This window comes from Sorex fumeus, unplaced genomic scaffold (assembly GCF_029834395.1).
Source record: "Sorex fumeus unplaced genomic scaffold, SorFum_2.1 ptg000146l, whole genome shotgun sequence".
Lineage (NCBI taxonomy): Eukaryota > Metazoa > Chordata > Mammalia > Eulipotyphla > Soricidae > Sorex > Sorex fumeus.
This window is the reverse complement of record NW_026606203.1, coordinates 1456460-1465846: the sequence shown is the minus strand read 5'-3', so window position 1 is coordinate 1465846 and position 9387 is coordinate 1456460. Positions and strand designations below refer to the sequence as shown.

General features: G+C 41.8%; 1 pseudogene; it reads left to right on the top strand.

The window, feature by feature from the left end:
* Positions 1-8827: 8827 nt before the first annotated feature.
* LOC130016129 (uncharacterized) lies at positions 8828-8924 on the top strand (annotated as a pseudogene).
* The last annotated feature ends 463 nt before the right edge of the window (positions 8925-9387 follow it).

Below are 9387 nucleotides of genomic sequence, written 5' to 3'. Positions count from 1 at the left end.
TATGAAGTTCCTGAGCTTGTGTTTATCTAAAAAGTGGTGTATTGTTCCATCGAATTTGAGTAAGAGTTTAGTTGGATAGAGTATTCTCGGTGAGGCGTTCATTTCATTGAATTTTTTCTCTATATCCCACCATTTCCTTCGGGCTTAGAGTGTTTCCACTGATAGGTCAGCTGTGAATCTAATGGGTGCTCCTTTGTATGTAATTTCCTTCTTTGACCTTGCTGCTTGTAATATTGTGTCTCTGTCCACAGCATCCATCGTTCTGACTATGATATGCCTTGGAGTGTTTTTTCTGGGGTCTCCTTTAGCTGGTACCCTTCTGGCTCCTTTGATCTGGATGTGTGCTTCCTTAACTCTGGGGACTTTTCAGCAATGATTTCTTTGAATCTAGCTTTTTTCATTGGGGTTTTCTCCCTGTCCTTCTGGTACTCCAATGATTCTAATGTTGTTCCTCTTGGCGTCATCCCCTAGGTCTTTGATTCTCCTTAGAGCGATTTTGAGGTCTTTACCTATTGCTTGTTGTTCCCGATGGGATTTCTGTTGCTCATCTTCAAGCTTGCTGATCCTCTCTTCAGCTGCACTTGTCCTATTGTTAAGGGCACTTACTGTCTTTTTAATTTCATCCACTGAATCCTTTATTTGTGACTCTCCTTTTTGTAGCTTTTTTTAAATTCTGTTCTCTTTTCTTCCTGTATTTACTTGACTATCTCTTCCATTGTTTCTTTCATTTCTTCTTTTAGTCTTTGGATATCTCTTCCATTGATTCTTTGAGTAGATCCTTGAACACCCTCCGCATTTTATACTGGAATTCCTTATCAAAGAGAGCGCAATTGTGGACAACCTCGGTTAAGGATTCGGGATTCTTTTCTTCATATTCTCCTTGTGGTAGAGATTTGCGCTGTTTCTTCATGTTGTTATGGTAACCTAGAGGTAGACTCCTGAAATCACAGGTACTGTTCCCTCTTACCATGGGAAAGGATTTTGGATAAGGTTTGTCGATGGTAGCCAACCTTCTCCCATTCTAGATTCCGACCTTCTTCTCAATCAGGTCTTATTCTTTGTTTTAAAACTGACATTGAGTGAAGCTTTGGAGGAGGTACTTTTTACATTTGTGCTTGTACATCACATTTCATACTGGTCGTTTATTAGAAATGGAGTAGGCGAGTGGGATGTTGTTTAATTCTAGTAGAGGTGGTCAGATATTCTTAGCCAGTACTAGGCGACAAAGTGAGGGATGAAAGTCCTGAGTGCCCAGATTAGGAAATATAACTGTGGCTGCCCACCCAGGAGGTGGCCACGCCCACTTCTGGGAGGCCACTCCCCCTACATGGCGGGCATGCCCCTGTCTGATCGCAGGTTCACTCCCACCCAGGATCCTGGAATGTAGGAGGGGCGATGGAAAATCCCATGGAGCTGCTGCAGGTGTCCCCTGATGAAGGGTGTCCAGTTCTGCAGGAAAATGCGCAGGGCTGGGCGTGAGGAGCAGTGAAGCTGGCTTATGCTCCCCCTACCCACCTGGAGGGGAGGGGCTGATTAGGTGATGGACAGTCCCATGGAGCTGCTCTAGGTGTCTGGAGAAGGTGTCCCCCTGTGGAGGGTGTCGAGTTCAGGGGGAAAAGATGCGGGGCTTGGTGAATAGCAGACTATACATTAAATTTGGGGCTTTCAAAAATTATATAGGAATTAGCACCCTTAACCTCTATGCTACTCAAGAATCAGTTATATGTTTTACTTTTCTTCCTTTTTTTCGGGAAGGGAGCGCACCCGTATGAGTTCCAGGCTCACTTCTGACTTTCTATCCAGAGATTACTTCTGGCAGGCTCAGGGTTCAGGGGATTGAACTCAAATTATCTGCATACAAAGTAAACACCCTCTGCATACTGCACTACCTCTTTGGCCCATATGTTTCTTTTTTAAATAACATTTTAGTAAAACATTTTTAATAAATTTTTTAAAAAAAATTTTTAATAAAACATTTCATTAAAAGTTTAATGTTGGCAAATACTGTTTTAATCATTAAAGTAAATATAAAATTAGAATAATACTTGGTAAAGCATAGGAACACAGCAGAAATAGACGTATATATCTTATTTGTAAATTTTTAACTGTAATACATTGTCCTTTTCCATTTCAAGGATGAGATGTATCCATAGAGTAGATTGGTTCACTCGCAATACTATATTATCTCCTGGATGCTTTTTAAAACTACTTGCCATGTGCCTGTTTCTAAACTTTTTGAGTACTAAAGCCCTCTTTACTATTGTTAGATCTTTCTCTTGTTTTATTTTTACTTTATGTTCCAATCTTAATACTACCACCATCTACTCAGTCAACCTAGCTAAACCCTAAGGTCTCTTCCACTTTCTCCTGCACAAGTTTCTGCTTTCTGACAAAAGGGAGGACCTCAGAATACTGACATCAATCTTATACCCAGGGCCGCAGGAGATAGTGTAGTGCTTATGGAACTTGTCTCCCATTCACTAAATTTGACTCCCAGCACCACCTGATTGCCAGATTATCAAAGGCCTATAGCCTCGGAGGATACCAAACACCATGGCCACGTTTTCTGAGAATTGTCTGTGGGGCCCCCACACCTCCTGAGCATTGCTTTAGAGACTCTCCCAGCAACCAAAAATATATAATTCCCCAGAAATATGTATTTGTTTTAAATAGGGACCCTCACTTGAGGTGAGGTTCACAAGGAAATATTGCATGAAAACATAAATCAAAGAGCAGGGGAGACAGTGTAAATCATGTGAGTACAGATCATATATTTGGTGAAATGTGTTAAGATTCAGATGCCCAAGTCTTCGCACCAGGGATATTCCTTCAAAAATACCCCCAATATACTGGAAAGGTTCTAGAACATTAGATGACTAAAACTCAATTATGAGCAACTTTGTAATTGTAATCTCTTAGTAATTCTAATTGTTAAAGTAAATTTTAAATACACCCATCAAAGTTACCTTTTTACCACTAAATGGGAAAGATACTTTCTAATACTTATCCTCACCAAAAGCTCAACAGAGTGTGACACTTGCCAGGAAGTGTCCTCCCTTGCATTTTTCTCATGATACTTATTAGTACTTCACTCTTCTGTTTCTTCCCTCTTCTCATGCCAAATCTTTCTGTCTCCCTTGAAAGCTCCTCAAACATTATCCATTCAACATTGATGCTCTTTGCCACTTGCTCCTCTTGATTTCTTGTGCATGAACTGATTCTAAAACATAACATACCTGCAATTACAGTATTCTTGCCAAAGACAGTCATTGATATATCTTTGGATTTAGCATTCTTCAAGCTATTGGCACACAGGTGAGTAACGTGTTTTTTTACTACTGAGAAAACAAAAATAGATATGCTGGGTTTTAAAGTTGTACCAGTAGTCTGAGATACCAATGAAGGATATATATTTTTAAATTTTTATTGAATATCTGTGAGATTGACCATTGCAAAGCTATTCATAATTTGCTTGCAGTCATACAACGATCCAACATGCTTCCCTCCACTAGTGTACATTTCCAACCACCAATGTCCCTGGTTCCCTACAACATCCCCCAACACCCTACCCCCACTCCCAGCCTGTCTCTATGGCAGGCTCTTTAATTCTTTCTCTCTGTCTCCTTTTCATTTTGTGCATTATGGTTCTCATACAGTTACTAAGATTTCATCATGTTTGTTCAAGGAATTTAGTATTTTTATTGAGGGGTCACACCTGGCAATGCTCAGGACTTACTCCTGGCTCTGCACTAAGGAATTACTCCTGGTGGACCTCAGGGGACCATATTGGATGCTGGGATTCCAACCCGGGTCGGCCGCATGCAAGGTAAACACCCTACCCACTGTGCTATCGCTTCAGTCCTGGAATTTAGTATTTTTATCAGGAAGTTAAGGCTGGAGCCGCTTTGAGCCTCACTTATGCTGAGGCTTCCATAAGTACAGGGCAGTGAGAGTGGGCTGCCCACCCTGACTCAGAGAAAGCCTGGAGATTTCAGTCACAAAACCCGCATATCCGAATTTTCAGCTGTCATATTTCAGTGTTTGGCATATCGAATACTCTCGATAGCTTAATGGGCTCTCCGAGAGGGGCGGAGGAATCGAACTCGGGTTGGCCACGTTGGCCGCTTGTAAGGCGAACGCCCTACCGCTGTGCTATCGCTCCAGCCCACAGTAACAACAAAAGTCTCCAATGGAGACGTTACTGGGCCCGCTTGAACAAATCGACGATCAATGGGAGGGCCTTTACCTTTACCTATATTTCAGTGAAATCCATCCTGAGATGGATTTATTTATGGGTCTCTGAAGCAAGACCAATACATTAGCTTGTTTAGCTGAGCCAGGGGTGGTTTGTTAACATGGCTCCCACATATCTTTTCGGAGTTTAATTTCTCGGGAAACTTACTCCTGAGGTGTTGGGATCCAGCTAGAGGCACAGTGGAAATCTGGGGTTATCAGGCAGCATGAAGGCACCATCAGACTGTAGATGCACTAACCTTGAGGGTTCAGGTTGACTTCTTGGAGGCACTGAACCCCCAGACTAACAAATATTCACTGAATTAATGAATAATAAACATTTTCAAAATGTGTCACTTTATTGCATTTTAGAAGGGTAACTTCTAACAGGGAAATAATATTCATGGTATAATCAAGACCTCTCATTCATTCTTAATATATTTAATAAAAGCTACACATTTTAGAAATTAATACAAAGAAATTCTTTATATTATCTGTCTTCATAGTTTACTTTTAAATTACTCAGATATCACCGTTTATACCTCTGTTCTTAGCATAGAAATTTACAGATAGAAAGTGTTAAGTAAAAATTCATTTTTGGGGCTGGAGCAATAGCACAGGGGATAGGGCGTTTGCCTTGCACGCAGCCAACCTTGGTTCGATTCCCAGCATCCCATATGGTCCCTCGAGCACTGCCAGGAGAAATTCCAGAGTGCATGAACCAGGAGTAACTTCTGAGCATCGCTGGGTGAAACCCAAAAAGAAAAATATTCATTTGGGCACTTCTGTGAATATAGTACTGGAAGTACTTGCAATAGCAGTCAGATAAAAAAAAATATTAAAGGCATTCATGTAGGAAATGTAGAAATCAGGCTCTCACTATTCACAGAAGATGTGATATTATATTTAGAGAATTCTAAAACCTCTACCAAAAAACTCCTAGAAACAACTTATATAGTAAAGTTGCAGGCTATAAAATCATTACCCAAAAGTCTATGGCTTTTCTATATGCAAATAATGAGAGAGAAGAAAGTGACATGAAGAAAGCAATCCCATTCACAATCATGCCTCAGAAAATCAAACATCTCGGCATCAGCTTAACTAAGGAGGGAAAGGACCTATACAACAGGAAATAAGAGGAAACGAGGAAATGAAAACACCTCCTGCTCATGGATTGGGAGAATTAACATTGTCAAAATGGCAATACTCCCCAAAGCATTGTACAAATTCAATGTGATCCCTATAAAGTTACACATAACATTCGTCAAAGAAATTGATCAAGCGCTCCTGAAATTCATATGTAACGACAAACGCCCTCGAATAGCTAAAGCATTTCTTGGGAAAACGACGATGGGAGGCCTCAGCTTCCCCAACCTCAAACTCTACTACAAAGCGATAATAGTTAAAACAGCATGGTACTGGAACAAAGGCAGAGCCGCCTACCAATGGAACAGGATTGAATATACTGACACACACCTTCAAATATATGTTCAAATAATCTTTGATAAGGGAGCAGGAAATGTGAAGTGCAGCAAGAAATGCCTCTTTAGCAAATGGTGCTGGAAAAACTGGACAGCTACATGCAAAAAAATGGGCTCAGACCTCTACCTAACTGCATGCACAAAAGTCATATGAAAATGGGTCAAAGACCTCAACATCAGAACAGAATTCATCAGGTACATTGAAGACAAGGTCAGCAAAACCGTCCACAACATTGAAGCTAAAGGTATCTTCAAAGATAACACACCACTGCCAAAAAATTGGAAACACAGATAAACAAAGGGGACTATCTTAAATTAAGAACCTTCTGCACCTCAAAAGAAACAGTGACCAGAATACAAAGACAATCTACAGAATGGGAAAGGATATTCACCCAATACCTATGTAATAAGGTGTTCATATCAAATATATACAAGGCACTGGTTGAACTGTACAAGAAGAAATCGTCCAACGCCATCAGAAATTGGGGTGATGAAATTAACAGAAACTTTCTCAAAGAAGATACCGAATGGCCAAAAGGCACATGAAAAATGCTCATCATCACAAATCATCAGGGAAATGCAGGTCAAAACTACAATGAGATTATCACCTCACACCACGGAAACTGGCCCACATCCAAAAGAACAAAAGCTACTGGTGTTGCCGTGGATGTGGGGAAAAAGGGACTCTCCTTCACTGCTGGTGCGAATGCGGACAGGTTCAGCCATTTTGGAAAACAGTATGAATGGTTCTCCGAAAACTAGAAATTGAGCTCCCATTTAACCCAGCAATATCATTCCTGGGAAGATAGCCTGGAGAGGCAAAAAAGTACAGCCGAAATGACATCTGCACTTGTATGTTGATTGCTGCACTGTTCACAATAACCATAATCTGGGGGAAAAAAATCCCTAGTGTCCAAGAACAGATGACTGGTTAATGATAGTTTATTTATCTACACAGTGGCATACTATGAAGCTTTTAGAAAAAAAGAAGTCATAAAATTTGAATGAAAGTGGATCAATATAGAAAGTGAAATGAGTCAGAAAGCGAGGGACAGACATAGAAAGATTGTACTCATCGTGGAATATAAAGTAACAGAATGGGAGATTAATACCCAAGAATAGAGTGATAAGGACTAGGAGGTTTGCTCCAGGCCTTGGAAGCCGGCATCACATGCTGGGGGTAAAGGCAGCTCAGACAGAGAACAGAATACCAAGTAAAGGGTGTTTGGAGGACCCAGTTGAGTTGGGAGATTCATGCAAGAGTAGACCATAGACCCATTCTTTCTCCCCCACCGAGTCCACAATTTGACCCACACAAGTGGCTCTCCAGAACCACCATGGCCCCAGAGGCAGATGGACCCAATTCGGAACCCAGCGGCTTTTGGCCGAAATGTGGCTGAACTATGCATTAAGCTATGTCACCATTCTACACCAGGTGGAAAAGGGTGTTTGTCCCTTCTGCCTTTATCTCCCCTGGCAGCACAATGGCAATCACCTCAGAGACTATTGGATAGCCAGGTATGAGCTAGCGGTGACAGGGCTACTACAGCCTCGTGGGATAGGGGGTGGGGGGTAGAAACAGCCCATTCTTCCTGCCCCGCCAAGACCATGAGTTGCCCACCATGAGCAGCTCTCTGGCTTGTCCATGGCCCCAGAGAACCAAAGAGAATGCCCTGCCACAGAATCAGGGTGGGGGGCATGTTGGGAGGAATACTGGGTTCATTGGTGGTAGAGAATGATTTCCATGAGCAGGCACCAGTAACATCTCCATTCGTCCTAGCCCTGAGATTTTAGCAAGTGCCACATTGGAGGCTCTTTCATGGTCAGGGAAATGAGATCCATTATTGTTAGTGGGTTTTGGCATGTAGAATTCACCACGGGGAGCTTGCCAGACTCTGCCATGTGGGCAAGATACTCTCGGTAACCTGCCAGGTTCTCCAAGAAAGAGAACTGGACAAAAAGAGTTGTTGAAATATCAACAAGATCCAGTCTCTGGATCTTGGCCATTCATGGGACTACATGGCTCCAAGGGCAGTTCGTGGGTGTAACACTTAGCTACTGGAAGATGAGGGATCTGGATGAGGAGTCCCAGTCTTGATCCGAGCAGCCTTGGATGTCTCCGCCCTGGGTCCCGCACACCTGGGATCCTCTGCCAGTTCCTTCATGCATGAGGCTCCTTCAAGCTTGGGGAGAGTGGTCTAAAGCGTACCTATGGCTGGTTGCAGAGGTCTGCAGCTGCCGGAGCTCTGCTTGGGGTGGTGAGGGAACCTCACCAACAAGGGCAAAGGGCCCTCAGTGAGGAAAGCCAGATGCGGGGTCAGGAGACTGTCATTTTAGACATATTTGGAATTAATTTTAGATCGAAAAGTACACATCATTCAAACTGCTGTATATGCTTAGCAATAAATTATTATACACTTCTTCAATGACCTAAGAAAACCCCCTCTGCTCAGAGAACTCGATTTTTAATTACAGGTGTGCTTTGCCCATGTGGAACGACTGAGAATCACTATGAGTAGATAAAAAACTCACTATACACACGAAGATGCACACAGGTTACTTTGAGACATCTGTTTTGTTAATGTTTGTTGGCCATTAAACTTCACTGAGACCCTTTTTTCTGTCCTTTGCAGGAGCCTCATGAATCTCACCTTCCGTTCAAGTTGAACTTGTAATAAGGTGGAATTAAATCATCAATATGCTTCTCACCTCTTCCTTCAGGAGAAAAATCCTACTTACATTCAAGGTGGTCAAAGTGCAGACAATGCCATCCACCTTTTTCTGGAGATGTACACGGGACCGAGGTGAGAACAGCAAAAGGCTCTATTTTAATGGTCTTAATGAAGGTTTCAGGGAAGGGCATTAAACAAGACTGATTCACCATCTTCCAAAAGAAATAATGTGCACAGCTGACGCCCTGGGTATGGTAAAAGAGAATATGGTAAAAACCATACTTTTTCTTCTGGGACATTAAGGTTCTAAATCTATAGCTTCAAGCTGCTTTGAAATACCTACCTTGATTAGGAATCACCGTCTGCCATAGGAGTGAGTAAGGACAACACTCAAAAAAATCAGAAGAGAAAAATAGGGAAAAAAAACAACTCTTATACTCAGTTTGGCAACACATGTACTAAAATTGAAATGATAGAGAGATTAGCATGGTCCTTGAACAGAGATGACATGCAAACTTGTAAAGTGTTCCACATTTTTGTTGCAAGAAGAATTAACAGGGCTACATTAATCTAAGACAAGCCCCACAAGTACTCCAAATTTCGACATAAAGTTAGCACAAATCCCCATCACAATGATCTCTCTCAATGTCAATGGACTAAATGCAGCAATTCAAAGGCAGAGGATGGCAGGATGAATTAGAAAACTGAACCCAACATTCTGCTGCCTGCAAGAAACACATCTGAATAATCAAAGAACACATGGGCTCAAATTCAAAGGCTGGGAAACCAATTCTTCGAGTAAAGAACACCTCCAAATATCTGGAGTGGCCATACTAGTATCAGACCACATGGACTTCAGGCTAAAGGTTATAAGAGAGAGTGTAGGTCATTTCTTAATGATCATGGTATCTGTACATCAGAAAAAACTCACCCTCCTCAATGTATATGCTCCTAATGACAGACCAGCAAAATATGTAAAAACAAGTTCTAACAGACTTAAA